Below are 17048 nucleotides of genomic sequence, written 5' to 3'. Positions count from 1 at the left end.
GATGTCTCGACCAATCTAGGAGAAATGCATCTCCGAGACACCCCGGTACCGTGTTCGGGGCCAGACGCGCACCGAACTGCGGCAGCTGAGCGTTTTGAGGCGACGCGAAGAGGTCGGCAGCTGGAAGCCCCCATATCATGAAGATCTTGGCCAGTTCGTAGGGGTTCAACCTCCATTCGTGTGAGGTCGACTTGGTTCTGCTGAGCGCATCTGCCTCGACGTTGGTCTCGCCTGGAAGGTGCAGAGCTGTTATCGACACCGACCTGGCTACACACCACTCCCACAGTTCCAACGACAGCTTGAGCAGTTTCCTCGAGCCCGTTCCGCCCTGCTTGTTCACATAGAACATTGCCGCCATGTTGTCTGTAAGGATTTGGACAGATTTCCCGGTGACCAAAAGGGCGAATGCCCTTAGGGCTTTGAAGATCGCCAGCAACTCTAAGTAATTTATGTGGCATTGTCTTTCCTGCGGAGACCAGAGATTGTGTACCGAGAGGTCTCCTGTATGGCATCCCCATGCGAACATCGAGGCATCCATCATGATGGTGACGGATGGGGGGTCTGGGTGAAATGTAATGCCCTTGCACATGCTGGCAGTTCATCCACCAGCTCAGCGAGTCCTTCACCGACTTCGGGACCATCAAGCGTTTCATGGCACTGTCCCGCATCGGGTTGAAGTGATCCAGGAATCATCTCTGGAGGGGATGGAAGCGAAGCCTCGCCAACGGTGTCACCATCACCGTGGAGGCCATGTGCCCGAGGAGGACCTGTATCTGTTTCGCTGGAACCACTTGGGATCGACGAACTTTGAGCGCCTCGGCACGAAGAGCTCTGAATCTCTCCTCCGGGAGGAACACTGACTGGGAGAGAGAATCGAACATGGCGCCGATGAACTTTATGCAAGTGGTGGGTTCCAGTTGAGATTTCTCCTTGTTCAGCTGGAGGCCCAGGTCTTCGAGGAGGGAAAGTGTCTTCGCCACCTGGATCCGCAGGAGGTCTGGGGAGCGGGCCGCCAACAACCAGTCGTCTAGGTATGGGAAAATGCGGATTTTTTCCCTTCTGAGGGCTGCTGCGACCACCGACATGCATTTGGTGAAAGTTCTCGGTGCCGTCATGAGCCCGAATGGAAGCACGTTGAAGGCATAAGTCTGTCCCGCTACCCTGAAAGCCAGGAAGTGTCTGTGGTGTTTTCTGACTGAGAGGTGGAAATACGCGTCTCGGAGATCAACGGACGCGAAGAAATCTCCGTATCTGAGAAGAGGAAGTATGGACGATACCTTCACCATCTTTTGGGGTTCGATGAAGGAGTTTAAGTCTCTGAGATCGAGGATTGGGCGGAGGGAGCCATCCGGCTTTGGGACAGTAAAGTATCTGGAGAAAAAGGCTCGATGGTTTTGAGAGTCCGGTAGGGGGGAAATGGCCCCTTTCAGAAGCAAGGTCTCGACTTCTGTCAGAATTGCCGAAGATGACTCGGTATCGACAATCTGTCCCGTTGGTGGAAGTTCTTCAAACTCCAATGCATAGCCTTCGCCGACAATCTTTAAAACCCCTGCATCTGAGGTGATATTTTCCCATGCAGGGAGAAAGTTGTCAGGCGATCTCCGAACGGTGTCGAGCCGGATGGAAGGATGAGGGCGGGTACCATTGGGAGGGACATGGGAACAACATCGGTAACAGAACTGCAAACGGTATCGCCCATTAGGGCGTCAAATGCGACGTCTGGCCTGGTTGCCTCCTGAAGCTTGGCGGGACCGTGAGCGTTGTTGCTGGTGCTGTCTGCGCTGCTGTTGAGACTGCTGAGGGTGGGTTTGCTGGGAAGAATGCAGGGGACGGGCTGGTTGGTGGTATTGGATAGTACGGTATGGTACCGTGTGCCGACGCTTGTACTGAAACCATCTGGTTCTCTGTGCCTGGTTCTGGTTTTCGAACCTGCACTTGGCAGCCAAGGTCTTGAAGTCGTGATTCGACTTTAGCTTGTCGTCCGTCCCGGCATTAAAGAGTCCCAGGGTGTCAAAGGGAAGGTCCTCAATGACCTGCCTCGAGGATGTTGAGAGGCCAGAAGACCGGAGCCAGGCATGCCTCCTAATTGCCACGGCGTGGGCGATCATCTTGCCCGCAGTGTCCCTGGTGTGCTTGGCCATTTGCATCTGATGATGCGCCAAGGAGTTCGCCTCTTGGGCCAGGGTGGAGAGGATGGTACGATCCTCCTCAGACATCCTCTGGAAAAACGGTGCCGCTTTCTCCCACAGTATCTGCTGGTACGCGCCCATACACGCACCGTAGTTAGCCATGCGAGCTAACAAGAGGGCGCCAGAGTAGAGCTTTCTGCCCACCACGTCGAACCTCTTCCCTTCCCGATCAGACGGCGTCAACGATTGCCTCCCAAACGCCTGAGCCGCTTTAACCACCACCGAGTTGGGATCGGGGTGATGTTTGAACCACTCCAAGCCCTCATCGTCCGTTCTGTACCATGATTCTATTTTCTTGGATGGAGGAGGGATGGAGGAGGGGGTTTTCCAAGAGCCTTGGATAACCTCGAGGAGATAGGGAAGGAAGGGTAGAAGAGGAGCAGGTGGAGATTCTGACTGCACCCTCTTAAAAACCGGGTCCTGCACTGCTTTGGAAGTCTGCTTGATCTCCAAGCCTAAGGCGTCAGCCATACGAGCCATTTGATCTGCAAAGGCTCAGACATTGTCCGTCGGAGATGGCGGATCGACCTCATATGCATCGTGGGTAGGTGATCTCTCGATCCCGAGAGATAAAACCGATCCCGAGTGTACCGATCCCGGCAACTTGCCATCTTCCTCTTCGTCATCGGCAGCCACGGACCGGGGAGGAGGGGACAAGGAAACGTCCCTAAGTGGTTGTTGCGGCAAAGCTGTTGGAGGGGCTTTAGAGGCCGAGGCCTGAATGGCACGAGCCAGTCTCATAGTCTGCCTGCCCCTTTCTGGCGTCTCCATCACTGGAGAAGTCTCCTGTCTTGCCGTCACAGTTGTCACGGTCTCCTGTCTGGCTGTCACAGATGGAAAAAGCTCCTGTCTGGCAGTCACAAGTCGAGTTGGTGCCTTGATCACCGTGTCCACCGAAATCACCGGGGACTCAGGTTGCTCCAAAGGCGGCTCTGGTGACCGCTGTGGCTCCCGAGCGGGCTGGGGGGGCGGCTGGGGTTGAGCAGGCTGCAACGGCGATGACCTCGCCGACGAGGTGGCCGAGGAGGCAGTGGTTTGTCTTCGGGAAGAAGAAGAAGACGAGGATGGAGGCGGCATCGTCTTCTTCTTCTTGGCCGGTGGCTGTGCTGTCTTCGACAGATACTTGCCCGGGGTGGGCGGGATGGAGGATGAGGTGGAAGTACGCTGAGATTCCTCTTGAGCTCGGCGAAAGGCAATGCGAACCATTGTGGAAGATGGCGGAGTCGCTGATGTCGACCTCGTGGACCTAATCGACCTCACTGACGCCACCGAGCTGGTCGAAGAGTGCCGGATGCGCACGGTCTCGGTCGTGACCGTGCATGGTTCCTTCTGCTTCGCAGGCCTCGTGGCCTTAGAAGCTGTTGACACTGAGGCCTTGGAAGCTGTCGACATGGCTGACCTCGGTCTTTTCTGTGCAGCCTTCTTCGCCCTTGTCTGGCGAGGCTCGGCCTGAGTCGAGGGATCGACGGATTTCGAGGTCGATGCCTCCTTCGACGTCGATGGCCAAGAGGCCTTGGTCGATGTCGATGCCAATGGCTTGGATACTGAGGTTGACGCCGACGCCGGTGTCGATGTTGAAGGTACCGGAGCTAACGTCTGCTGGTACAGTAGGTATCGAAGCCGCTGAACCCGATTTTTACGGGATTGTGCCGTCAAAGCTTGACAATGACGACACGAGGAGGTAATATGTGCCTCTCCGAGACACAAAAGACAAAGAGTGTGCTTGTCCGAATCAGGAATCTTCTTCGGACAATTCGCGCATCTTTTGAAACGAGTCGTTGTTGACATACTACTAGAAGAATCGAAGCGAGCCATGCGGCGGAAAAACAGGAATTGTGACGGTATGCGCGGGGCGCCCTTTTATCCCCTGCCGGGGCTGGGCGGGGTTACCGCCAAAACCTGAAAAGTTTAAACTATAGAAGTCTCCGTTGGAGCCCGCGCAGGCGCAGTCTCTCCACAAGTGTGCATTCTCAGAGACCACGAAGAAAAAGAATGTATTTAGAACATTACTGCATGATCAAAAGAACCTCTTGTATTGAAGGCTGGTACATTCCCATACTAACCATTTCCCCATTTTATTCCTGTGCCATTAGTGGAAAAAAGAAAAAGAACAATCGTGAAGCAAAATATTCATCTGTTCAATCTGAATTTCATCTGCAGATTTATTTGTCAGGGTTGATAAAAGGGTTGAACTGAATGGCCCTTATGGACACTTCCAACTCTACAATTCTATGAGTACTATCTTGATCACTTAGAGAAATAAAAAACGACATTTGCTACTGTTTAAATTAAATTAAATTTATTTACTGGCTTGGGTATCCAGTGTTGCATGGGTTATTTGAAAAAGTTAGTTCTTTAAATTACACAAAATGCATAAGTTTGTGGATTAAGTACAACAGACACCATGCCAGGTTAACCCTGAGAAACTCCATCAGTACTTAAAGTTTGTTATGTTGGCTACGTTTACTCTAGATGCATCATCAGTGGGATTCAGTGTGCTCTTTGGCTGTATGGTAAAGTACTATTCCCACTATGGTGGGTCAGTCCCCTCCCACCCCTCCTGTAGGTTCAGTTGGTCATGGGGGTTCTGTGTGCTAAGTTTCATCGGTGGAGGTCATGGTTTCTCTGGTTGTGGGTGACTCCCAGAAAGGAAGGTCACCCCCCCCCCCCCCCGCAAACCACTCCAATAATCAAATTTTAACATATCAGGTATGTGTACCTAGTTTCGTCCAGATCAATTGCTGTTTGGGTTCTCATTGCTCTGTGGATGTAGCTGAACTACAACTCCTCCAAATAAAGGTGTAAGTTTCCCCAAAGATCTCCAGTATTTTTGTTGGTCATGGGGGTTCTGTGTGGCAAGTTAGTTTCAGGTCCATTATTGGTGGAGTTCAGAGTGCTTTGAGATTGCAGGTGAATTATGCATCCCACTACCTGAAACTCCTATAAATCATGGTGAATTCTCCGCAAACCTCTCTAGTATGTTAGGTTGCTGATCAATTCCTTTGTTTGCTGTGTGCCATAGAAAAGAATAGGATAGGGTTATGAGGAAGTGGTGGGGATCATGCAAATTCCACACCAATGGAGGGAGTAAGAAACACTGGAATGTCTGTGGTGGAGGAAAAATCTAGAATGAAATTATCCCTGTATGAAAGCCTTCACTTGGGTGGTGGGCAGTTTGGTGGCTGTGGAGGACATTGGCAGGGCTCTTGTACATGTTTATGACACTCTCCATAACCTGCAATGTCATTGGAGGGAGGGCATTGGTATCTCCTGAGTAGTGGGAATTATAGCGATTTGTGGAAGTAGGAGCCTGTCTGTGTAAGTGGACACCCCAGCCACACACATACACATATATTTTCACTTTTATTATGTGTATAGATTTATTTGATTTTGGTCCATTTGCAAGTAAAGCAAGTGGCAAGGTCTATTGCCCTCATTCTAGCTTCCAAATTGACATCTTAGTTATATTGGGATAGAAAATATGTTACCATCCAGATAATGTTAATGTTTTGTACATTCTTGTAATAGGTACAGTTCCGTTACACCCCCCCCCCCCACACACACACACCCACACACACACACACAACTCTGGTGAGTTCTAATTCAGGGTTCTTAGAAAATCACTTTGGTTTGTTGTAATGATACCACCATTGGAGCTACAGTAGAGTCTTGCTTATCCAACCTTTACTAATCCAACGTTCTGTTTTATCCATTGCAGCGTGCCTCCCAGCCAGATCCAGAGCTGTTTCAATACATTGTGATGTTTTGGTGCTAAATTCGTAAATACAATAATTAGTACATTATATTACCATGTATTGAACTGCTTTATCTGTTGCTTTGTTGTAAAACATGATGTATTGGTGCTTAATTTGATGTTTAATAAGCTTTTCCTTAATCCCTCCTTATTATTCAACATTTTCACTAATCCAACATTCTGCCAGCCCGTTTATGTTGGATAAGCGAGACTCTGCTATATAGTGGATCAACTTGCCAGACATGAAAATTCAGATTCAGGTCCCACATTAATTTTTAGTTATTATTAATATTATTTCAAGATTGTGAGTCCGACAACTGTTGTCAGACAAATCAACATTACCTCTCCTTTTCACTTATCTTGGTTTCTTATATTATTTTCTTGACAGACCTTCATGAGGCACTTGTACATTTAAAGAGAAAGTTAGTTATATACTGGAAAGGCTGTTGACTCCACTCAGTATATTGCTCGTCTTCTTGGGTTATGTGTAATCAATAGAACTGTGTTTTGCTTGATGTAAAATTTTCTATGAGTGCCATTATTTCTGCACAGCTTTTAATGTGGTATTTAGGAAAGCAATGTTTAAAATAATGATTATGGATGGTTAATCCTAAATAATGAAAGCTTTTTTACACACACTTTTTTCTCCAGTCTTTGCAAACATTCATTTGGATATATGGCACTAGTTCTCAGTCATGAAAAATATAAATTTAAAGGAAATCTCCCTTTACTTTCTCCCCATGCTTTACACCCAACACCTCATAAAATCCTTCAAGGTGGCAACCATTTTCAAAATGATTACTTGGTCGAATAGACCAACCATTATTGGAATTGCTCATCCAGCCCTGCTGCCAACTTTTCAAGCTGCATTACCTATCTCAGCACCTTGTTTTCACTATTTGGCTAGCCAAAGAAAGAATGAGGAGGGAAGAAAAGGGGGGAAAAGAGTTTCACCTTGGAAGAAAGACATGAAAACACAGCTCCAAATATCCTTGCAGAAATGTCTGAATGCATATAACAGCAAGGAGGAGAAAAATTGAGAAAACGAGGGAGCTGTTAGCTCATTTCTATTTCTTTTAGAGTTGAGTGAGCAAATATAATATTCTTTGAGGTATATATGTTATTAACCTGAAGGGGCATCATTTCTTGTGAGAGATTCATGTCCAACGTTATCGAAAGAGTCCCCCTTCAGTTCTTGATGATTGATAAAATCAGTGCTTTAAAATGGATTTGATGGAATAGTACGTCTAGTGCTCTTGATGGTCTCTCGGCTGTGAATTAGCACCACATACCTCTTTGACAGGAATACTGAAGCTTGCTATGTCTTGAATAACAAGCACTAATAGCAGTGGGCAGGCTTAGTGTGTCCATTATGCCAGTAATTGAATCACCTGGGAAAAGACAGAGAAAGCGGGAAGAACAGATTCAAAAATAACCCACTGGCATAACCTTTACCTTATTGCTAGGTTGTTCATTTCATAATTAGAGCTTTGCTGAATGTTCACAGCCAAAAGGAAATCTGATGCATTTCCCAGATAACATATGCATTAAAATATGTTGGCTATGCATAAAATTTTGAACACATTTACACTGGTTAGTTAATTATGGGAGAGAAGAAATGTTCCAGACTGGCCTTGAGAATGGACCCTCGTACCATCCTAAATTTGCTGCATAAACAGGTCAGTGTCCAGTTGAGCTGATGCTTCATCGGCCCCATTGGACTATCACTTTACTATGTACGTTGCCATTGGTGATCTCAAAAGGCAGCAGAGCTCTGTCAAGCTCCAGGATGTTGTGGGAGCCCAAGTGACTTGGAAGAAGCAATAAGTTGATTCTCCCCTCCTTCTTTGTGGTCATATGGGCGCCTCTGAGGATATCCATATGGGGCATCCACAATGGCCAGGAGCTCTCATGGTACTTTGTGGCCATCTGGGAGCAACAATAGTGCTGAAATAAGCATGATTCATCTCATTTCCCTGTACTGAGGAGCACAAGGAAAACAGGATGGTGTCAGTGCCCTTTAGGAAAAGTGAACAAGTCCAAATCAGACCCAATCCAGATGTTTGTGATTCCCCAACATTCCAGGATTACTCAAAAGTTTTAGGAAAGCTCTGGAACAACAACTGACTTTTTGTAAGATTGGGCTAAACTGAATTAACTTGATCTGTGCATAAATATCTCCCAAAAGTGGAGGAACACTGTAAAGACAGCAAGGATTGAAACTATATGTAGATGAGGCCATTGTATGCACCTACATTTTGGAATTAACAGTTTGATATCACCTTAAGTGCCATGGCACAATGATATGGGATCCTAGAATTTGTTTTTTGAAGAGGTATCACCACTTTTTGCAGAGAAGGCCAGACCAAGTTAATTCTCAAACTGCAACTTCTATGATTCCATAGCACTGAGCTATGGAAGTTAAAAGTGGTGTCAAGTGGCATTCATTCTACAGTGTGGGTGCCTTTCTCTTGTCCTGGCCCAGCCCCACATCCTTGATAGGGCAGCAGGAAGTGCCAGCGGCTACCAAGTGGGGAAATCAATGGAGGCAGAAGGGCATAGTGTCTAGTTTGTGGAAAGTAATGCTACTACTTCTATTCTACTTTGGTGAGATCTTACTTGGAATATTGTGTCCAGTCCTCTATTCAAGAAAAATATCAACAACCTGGATCCAGAGGAGAGTGGCCAAAATAGGGAAAGGTTGAGAAACCATGTCTAATGAGAAGTGGCTTAGAAAACAGTGTGTTTTTAGCCTGGAGATGGGAAATTTAAGAGAACATGTAATAGCCATATTTAAATATCTGAAATGATGTCATACTGAAGATGAGGCCAGCTTTGTGTTCTGCTGCTCCAGATTCTAGGAAAAAGTTTCAGATGGTAAGAGCTGTTGGACAGTGGAGTATACTACCTCAGAATGTGGTGAAGAATTCTTCGGAAGGTTTTTTAAGCGCTCCATTTCTTTGTATATTCCTGCATACCACAGGGTTGGATTGGTTTGGATTGCCCTAGTGGTCTCTTCCAACTCAATGATCTTATGAGTAATGGTGGAGAATATGAATCCCAACAATTACAAGATAGTAAATTCATATTTAATTTGCAAGCTGCCAAGGGAGTTCTTTTGAGGGTTAAAGATAATGGAGAGATATTAAAAGTAAAATTAAGAAATGATACCTTTACACAGGCTATCTGTTAATTCCATTGAATCAATTGTAATATAACTACTTATATATAACCACTTAGATAAATTCCATGATTTCAACAGGCCTATTTTAACTGGGGCTAAAATGGAATTTTTGACTTAATTTATATTTTGTATATTCTAAAACCAGGAAATCTGAATTTATCAGAACGTCTTTTTTTGTATTAAGGGTGATGTTTTTTTATATCCTACATGTCTTCATCACCATCTTCCTATAATGTACAACCTTCCCCCATAACTACTTACAAAAATATTTTTGCTAGTTTTCCCTTTCCTGCAAAACAACTAATTTACATTCCAAGCACTCCACTCCATATCTTTCTTCCAACATATTCTCTTAACTCACCCAACCCATTTTTATAATTGTATTTCTTACTCCATTCACTTTTTCCTTGCTGTCTTAATGAAAAGTTAGCTGAGACTTTATCTTTTGATAAAGCACTTTGAGACTTTCAATTTCATTCTAAGGGGGCTTTAGCTTTTTTGACAGTTCCACTGCTAGTGACAGACTCTCTTCTGTTGAATGATAACCAAAAAAATCATCAAATACTTGTAAAACAATCTATTTCTTTTATTAAACAATATCATCAAACAATATATCATTGTTAGGGTAATTGATATTGATACAGAATTTGTAAAGCAAACCTCCAGTCCAGTTAGGACAGTATGTTACAACACACAAAGTAACTTTTCCAAATTTTGTCTAGAATTGTGCATTAGTAAAGGGTTCTTCTTTTTTTGGTGTGGTGGTGGTGAGAAACCCCTATAATAGATCATGTGAGAGATCCCTACCTTAAAATTCTGAAAAGTGACACTGGCTTTGCAGTTTCACATGACCTAAAACTTTGAACATTATGTTTGTCCATAATAATATCTAGGTCCACAAAAATCTAAAAGTGTCTGCTGGCTCACCTCAGTTTAGTTATAAGTTGTGGGAAAGTCATACATTCAGGATTTAATTACATGGCAGTGATAAAGTGCAGTTGTGGCAGAATTAAAACACCTTTGCACAGAGCTTGCCATACAACATTGTGCCTCTTCTGCAGTCTCATTGTGCTTGAATTGTCATTGAATTGTCTCTTTTCACTGATGGGAAAAACTGATATTTTGCTGTTTCTCTATCACTTTTCATGTGCCAATGTCCTTCTGCTGCAGTTTTGACCTTTTAAGACAAAGAAGGGTCTCACAATGCTACAATGTGTGACTTTCAGTTTTGGCAAAATGGATGTGTGGTGGTGCGGGGGGGGGGGGAGAAAAAAAAACATCAGTACACATGTGTCGGTATGACAAACATGGGTAAGAAGTAAAGCTATGTAGACTGTTTATGGGAATTCATGTCAACAAACTAGAAGCATTGTAGAGTTGCAGCGGGATATAAAGCAGGATAATTATTATTATTATTATTATTATTATTCACCTTAATGCAATGAAAGAAAGATTTTAAATGACAGAGCAGACAAATGGTTAGCCAAGTACACTTTGAGGTGGAAATTGTGTATTGTTACATTTTATTTTAACCCTTAATAATGTTTTCTCTGGTTTCCTGCTTCAATACAATAGGGGGGGATATAGTTAGGTAGGTATAGGAAATAGTATTTTGCCACTCTTATATAGAGGGATCTGGTTTCAGTGTTCAGAGCCAATGCCATCTTTGCAACCAGAGGCAATAATTGCTTGCCGTGATATGTAGCCAGGAATAATTGAATGAATCTGCCTTTTTTTAGTTTTACTCTGGCTCCCAGGCTTAAATGAACACACGTTTTTCATTTATTACATCAATTCATTATTGTTTCATATGATTTCCATTTTTATTCTTTTCTCATGAAATCAGAAATGTGTTATCCCACACAGCCCTAGGTATGTGCCTTACTGTTTATGTAACAGTGATGCCAAAGCATGATGAGCTTGGATAACTTTAAAGAGGACCTGTGGGCTTCACCGCTGTTTATGTTACTTTGCTCCTTTTTCACTAATAGCTAATATGGACTTGGATTCTATTATCTGTAATTGTTTTTATGTAAGTTAAAGTTTCCTTGTTTTGCTGAAATTCTGCATGAGAACAAAACTTTTAAAATTTGACTTTTGCCATGGTGGTAGATGTTCTTCAGTCAGACATGCAAAATTGCCAGAGACAGAGGGATTAAAACACATGTTTATTTATTTATTTATCGTGTCATCCGCAACCAGAACATTGTATTGTAGAACAAAACAAACAAACAGATAAAAAAACCCACAGATTTTGCAAACTTGGTAGTGGATTAAATGTCCTTTGACCAGTATCTGGCCACTTGGAGTGCCTCTGGTGTTGCTGCAAGAAGGTCCTCCATCGTGCATGTGGCAGGGCTCAGGTTGCATTGCAGTAGGTGATCAGTGGTTTGCTCTTCTCCACACTCGCATGCCGTGGATTCCACCCTGTAGCCCCATTTCTTAAGATTGGCTCTGCATCTCGTGGTGCTAGAGCGCAGTCTGTTCAGCACCTTCCAAGTCGCCCAGTCTTCTGTGTGCCCAGGGGGGAGTCTCTCATCTGGTATCACCCATGGATTGAGGTGCTGGGTTTGAGCCTGCCACTTTTGAACTCTCGCTTGCTGAGGTGTTCCAGCGAGTGTCTCTGTAGATCTAAGAAAACTATGTCTTGATTTAAGTCGTTGATGTGCTGGCTGATACCCAAAAAAGGGATGAGCTGGAGATGTCTCTGCCTTGGTCCTTTCACTATTGGCTGCCACTGCCCGGCGGATGTCAGGTGATGCAATACTGGCTAAGCAGTGTAATTTCTCCAGTGGTGTAGGGCGCAGACACCCTGTGATAATGCAGCATGTCTCATTAAGAGCCACATCCACTGTTTTAGTGTGGTGAGATCTGTTCCACACTGGGCATGCGTACTCAGCAGCAGAGTTGCATAGCGCAAGGGCAGATGTCTTCACTGTATCTGGTTGTGATCCCCAGGTTGTGCCAGTCAGCTTTCGTATGATATTGTTTCTAGCACCCACTTTTTGTTTGATGTTCAGGCAGTGCTTCTTGTAGGTCAGAGAACGGTCCAGAGTGACTCCCAGGTATTTGGGTGCACTGCAATGCTCCAGTGGGATTCCTTCCCAGGTAATCCTCAGAGCTCGGGATGCTTGTCTGTTCTTAAGGCTCCACAACGAAGACCCATTTAGTGAGCAGACTCTTCAGGCAGTGCAGAACATTGTGTTCTCCATCTCTGAAGCCAAGAAAGAACAGTGGATCAAGCTGATCACAGAAGTCGTCATGGGCTGGAGCAGCCAGAAGTCGTGGAGGTTGCTAAGACGGTTGAGCAATGACCCCTCACAAACTAATACCCATGCCAACATAAAGGCAGATCAGATAGCACACCAACTCTTGAAGAACGGGAAACCCAACCTTGCCACCAAAGTAGGAAAGAAACCAATAGCCAGACAACAAGACCTTGAGAACAACAACCTTCATGAACCCTTTACATCTACTGAATTGGACATGGCTCTCAATAAATGTAAGAATGGCAAAGGAGCTGGCTTGGATGATCTACGGATGGAACAAATCAAGAACTTTGGTCCAAAAGCAAGGCGCTGGCTGCTGGAGCTGATGAACAACTGCACTGCATCCTGTCAGATCCCCAAAATCTGGAGGAAAGCAAGAGTCATTGCCATCTTGAAGCCAGGCAAAGACCGTAATGATCCAAAAAGCTACAGACCAATCTCCCTGCTGTGCCACCTCTACAAAGTTCTGGAGAGACTTATTCTGCATAGAATTATGGAAAAAATACCCATGTCTGATTCCACAGCAAGCTGGCTTCAGGAAAGGCAAAAGCTGCACATCGCAAGTGCTGAACCTGACTCAGCACATAGAAGATGGCTTTGAAAAGCAGCAGATCACAGGAGCTGTCTTCATAGACCTGTCAGCAGCTTATGATACTGTGAACCACCACCTCCTCCTGAGAAAAATGTATAATATCACAAAGGACTACCATCTCACCCGTCTCATAGGAAATCTGCTACAAAACAGGAGCTTTTTTGTTGAGTTCCAGGGCCAGAGAAGCAGAAGAACGGCCTGCCTCAGAGGAGCATGCTTGCTCCATCCATGTTCAACATCTACACAAATGACCAGCCACTGCCAGAAGGGACAGAGAGTTTCATCTATGCTGATGATCGCGCCATTACCGCTCAAGCAGGGAGCTTTGAGATGGTAGAACAGAAGCTCTTCGAAGCTCTAGGTGCTCTCACTGCCTATTACAGGAAAAACCAACTGATCCCCAATCCATCTAAAACACAGACATGTGCCTTTCACCTTAAGAACAAAACACATGTTGCTCGGTTGCTTTTCATGATGAAGAAAACCAACAAGGAAAGGATATTTGGGCACACCTACCTTTGGTAATTTAGGATGAGATGATGCAAAAGTGGTTGTAATCAGTTAGGATTTTTTTAGCAGAAGAAAAAAATAGATAACTTTCCTTTCCTCCCTTGCTCTTTTAAAACAGGTTAATACGTTGTTCATGTGTTACCCAAATGGCAGTGAATAAAATCACAAACATTATAATAAAAATAAACTCAACAGTAAATGATCAATTGCAAATAAATTTCACAAGTAAAACAACATAAAGTAGGCAAAACAGATGAAGGACCATGTACCTCCCTAACAGCCAAAAGCAATACTAGATCACTATTGAGAGGTCATTCAACTATGAGGTTCCACTGTTCAGAAGACAATTTCTCCTGAAAGTGTTCATTGCACCATTGGCAAAAGCAGTCTCCTGGCATTCCTCTTGAACTTCCTGGCCATTCCCTTACTTTTTCTTACCGGAATGTGTGAGCTGCACAACCCATCATGGACTTCTCACCCTCATGATGGAGGATGATATATGGAAGATGAAAGTTACTGAAGTATGACTAAACTGTCCGCTCAGTTAGGTTTTGTAGTTAGAAGCATGGCAAGGATACCATTACTTTTGTTTTGTCTCATGTAGCAGAACAGCTTGGGTCAAACCTTTAAAGGATTAACATAGCTGTAGCCATTAGCAGCAGCGAGCCTCTTTGGCTGTGAGAAAGTGAATCTTCTTTAGGTTTTGGTCCACATTTTAAAGAAGCTATCTAAGTTGCTAGATTCCATTCCTAAAACAGATTCAACATTTATGATAGCTCCTATAGAATTTGGAGGAAAGCCCAAAGCTAATTCAATATCCTGCTGACACAGAAGACATAAGCTGCCATAGGAAAGAACTCCAAGAGTATAAATTACTAATTTAGTTACCACATCTTAACATGGTATACAGGAGAGAAAGGGAAGCATGAATTACCCACCCTTTTCCATTTTGCACTACCAGTGGATTATCTGTAGAATTTTTTTGTTTTACAAAAAAGGGAGCTATAAAACCAAAAACCACTACAAAATGGACAACTCTACTAATATACTTCCTGACACATTTTGAGATGTATTTAATTTCCTACATAGTAATGATTCACATATTCTCATTTCTACAACTTCATTTGCCTTCCAACCCCCGAAATAACGAGACACAACAAGGTATAATTGGGTTAAATTAAGGGCAACTTTATTGAATTGTTACCTATTTAACTTTTAACTTTCTCTAACGAATGTGTGTATAGAACTTGGTGTCTAAGCTGAGGTAGGATCCATAACTGACCTACCCCTAGACTGGTTTTGGCGAAAACACCTGGGTCTCCTGGTAATTTAAACCCGGGCAATCTCCAAGGGAAAAGTGTGGAGAAGTCTCCCTCAAGTTTATTGAGGCCTGACTCTCCCCCTTTTAAGGCCATTTGATTTCCCCTCACCATGAACAAAGGTCAACAGGTGAGTGATTTGGTTAAAGGCCATCCCCACCAAGTCCTCTAACACACTACAAATTCTCTCTTTTAAGTCTTCTAAAAATTGATTGTTGGCCACATCCGAGAGATGGATACCATATGTATGGAAATAGTCTTCACAACCTATAATGATCCCCCCACACCCAGGTGTGCCTGTGTGGAGAGGTGAGCAGGCATCCAACCCATTTCACAAGATGGATGCCAGTCCTGAACATCAAAATGGCCACTGGCCATGAGGCCAAGATGGTGGCAAGGCCCCTCCCCTCTAAAATGGCCTCCAGGCCTCATCACGAACAAGGGAATCACCACGTGGTGAGTGCTAAGGGCGGCAAACATGGCGAGGAGAGTAGGCAAATGGGCCCAGCTGACGAAATGAGGGCCAACAGCCAAACGCCCCCCCCCCCAACTCGAGGCAAACTGGGAAAGGTAGGTGTGGCAAACCCACCACTCGCCGAGCCCAGCCTTGTGGGTGAGCGAGCAGCCCGGGAGCCATCCCCTGCCCACCCGCAATGGCGCCCAAGCTGGGTGGTAAAGCTGGCAGCCCTCAGCCGCATGGCCACCAACATGGGAGAAACGGGGGAGGCAGAGAGAGGCAGGATGTGCCGCCGGAGCAGCAGCACGCCACCAGAAAGCAGCGTGCTGCCGAGGAAGCAGCGCACCACTAGAAAAGTGGCGCTGCATGAAAAGCAGCGTGCCACCAAAAAAGTAGCGCGCTGCTAGAATAACTGCGTGCTGCTAAAAAAGTGCCGCGCCGCCAAAAGACCAGCCCATTTGGGCCTCGCCCAACCTCCCAGGCTGGGCTGAGCCTGGGCGCTGTTGGTGGCCGGAGCCTCAACAGCGCCCAAAGAAAAATCTCCCTTGCAAGAGGGAAAAAAGGACCCGTGCACTGCCAAAAAACAGTGTGCCACCGTAGGAACAGTGCGCAGCCGGAACCGCGGCGCGCTGCCTGACAAAACAGCCCAGTTGGGGCTAGTCCAGCCTCCCGGGCTAGGCCAGGCCTGGGCGCCATCTGCAGTGACGGCGGCACCCAAAGAAGGAAAAAAAACTCCTTCAAAAGCAGGAAAAGAAAGCAGTGGGGCCCAAAGGACCCTGAAAAAAGGGAGAGGGGCACCAACCAGGGCCCCGCACCCCCCAGGCCCTGCAACAGACCTGCTTCCTTCCTCATCGACACTCTAAAGCCGAATGAGGGAGGAAGGAAGGCCGAATGAGGTTGGCTCCTCCCACTCTTCAGGAAGGTTCCAATGGAACCTTCCATCTCTGGCTTCAGGGGTGGAGGAAAATTCCCCCCCCCCCCACTGCACAGGAGTGGAAATCCCTGAAGTTGTGCTGTCATGTTCTACCTGATAGGTCTATAATTTCAGAATCCATGGTTGCTGAACCAGTTTCTCAGATTTCACCTAAAATCTTTTGTTCCAATTCTGCAGGTGACTGTAAAATATTATGTGGATTTTATAAACAAAATACAAAAAAATAGGATGGGCAGTGAACACATTTTTTTTGTTACACTCTCGGAATATATATATTCTGAGAGAGAGAGAGAGAGAGAGAGAGAGAGAGAGAATGCAATGTGTGTGTGTGTGTTTGTGTGTGTGTGTGTGTGAAATCTTCAAGAAGAGATTGGAAGTGACTGCCATTTATATCTAAAAAGTGGGATTGACTGAAAAAGCTTTGTGTCACAATTACTTTTTCTTTCTAGCAGTCATTTCATTAATAAATGAAGAAGAAAGTAATGAAAGTGCAATGGTGATAGATAGTATTATGTTTGCTACTAATAATCCACTTGTGTGTGATATCTTGAAAGAGTAACATTATATTGATGATGTTTTTGTTGATATAGAGATGATGGATTACATTGATACAAAGTAGATTGCATGGATTCTTCAATGGCTTAAACTAAGAGATCAATGTATTAGATTTGAGAGGCTTTTCCGTGAAATCAATAGTAATTATTTGGGTATTATAATTACAAAAAGGCAAGGAAATTATAAATTGTGACATATAGAAAACCTGAAGCTTCTAATACCTATTTGCGTTTTTGAAGTTCACATATCAGACACATGAAAGAAGATTTTTCTGTAAATATTCAG

The sequence above is a fragment of the Anolis sagrei genome, chromosome 1 (assembly GCF_037176765.1).
Source record: "Anolis sagrei isolate rAnoSag1 chromosome 1, rAnoSag1.mat, whole genome shotgun sequence".
Lineage (NCBI taxonomy): Eukaryota > Metazoa > Chordata > Lepidosauria > Squamata > Dactyloidae > Anolis > Anolis sagrei.
This window is presented reverse-complemented; position numbering follows the sequence as displayed.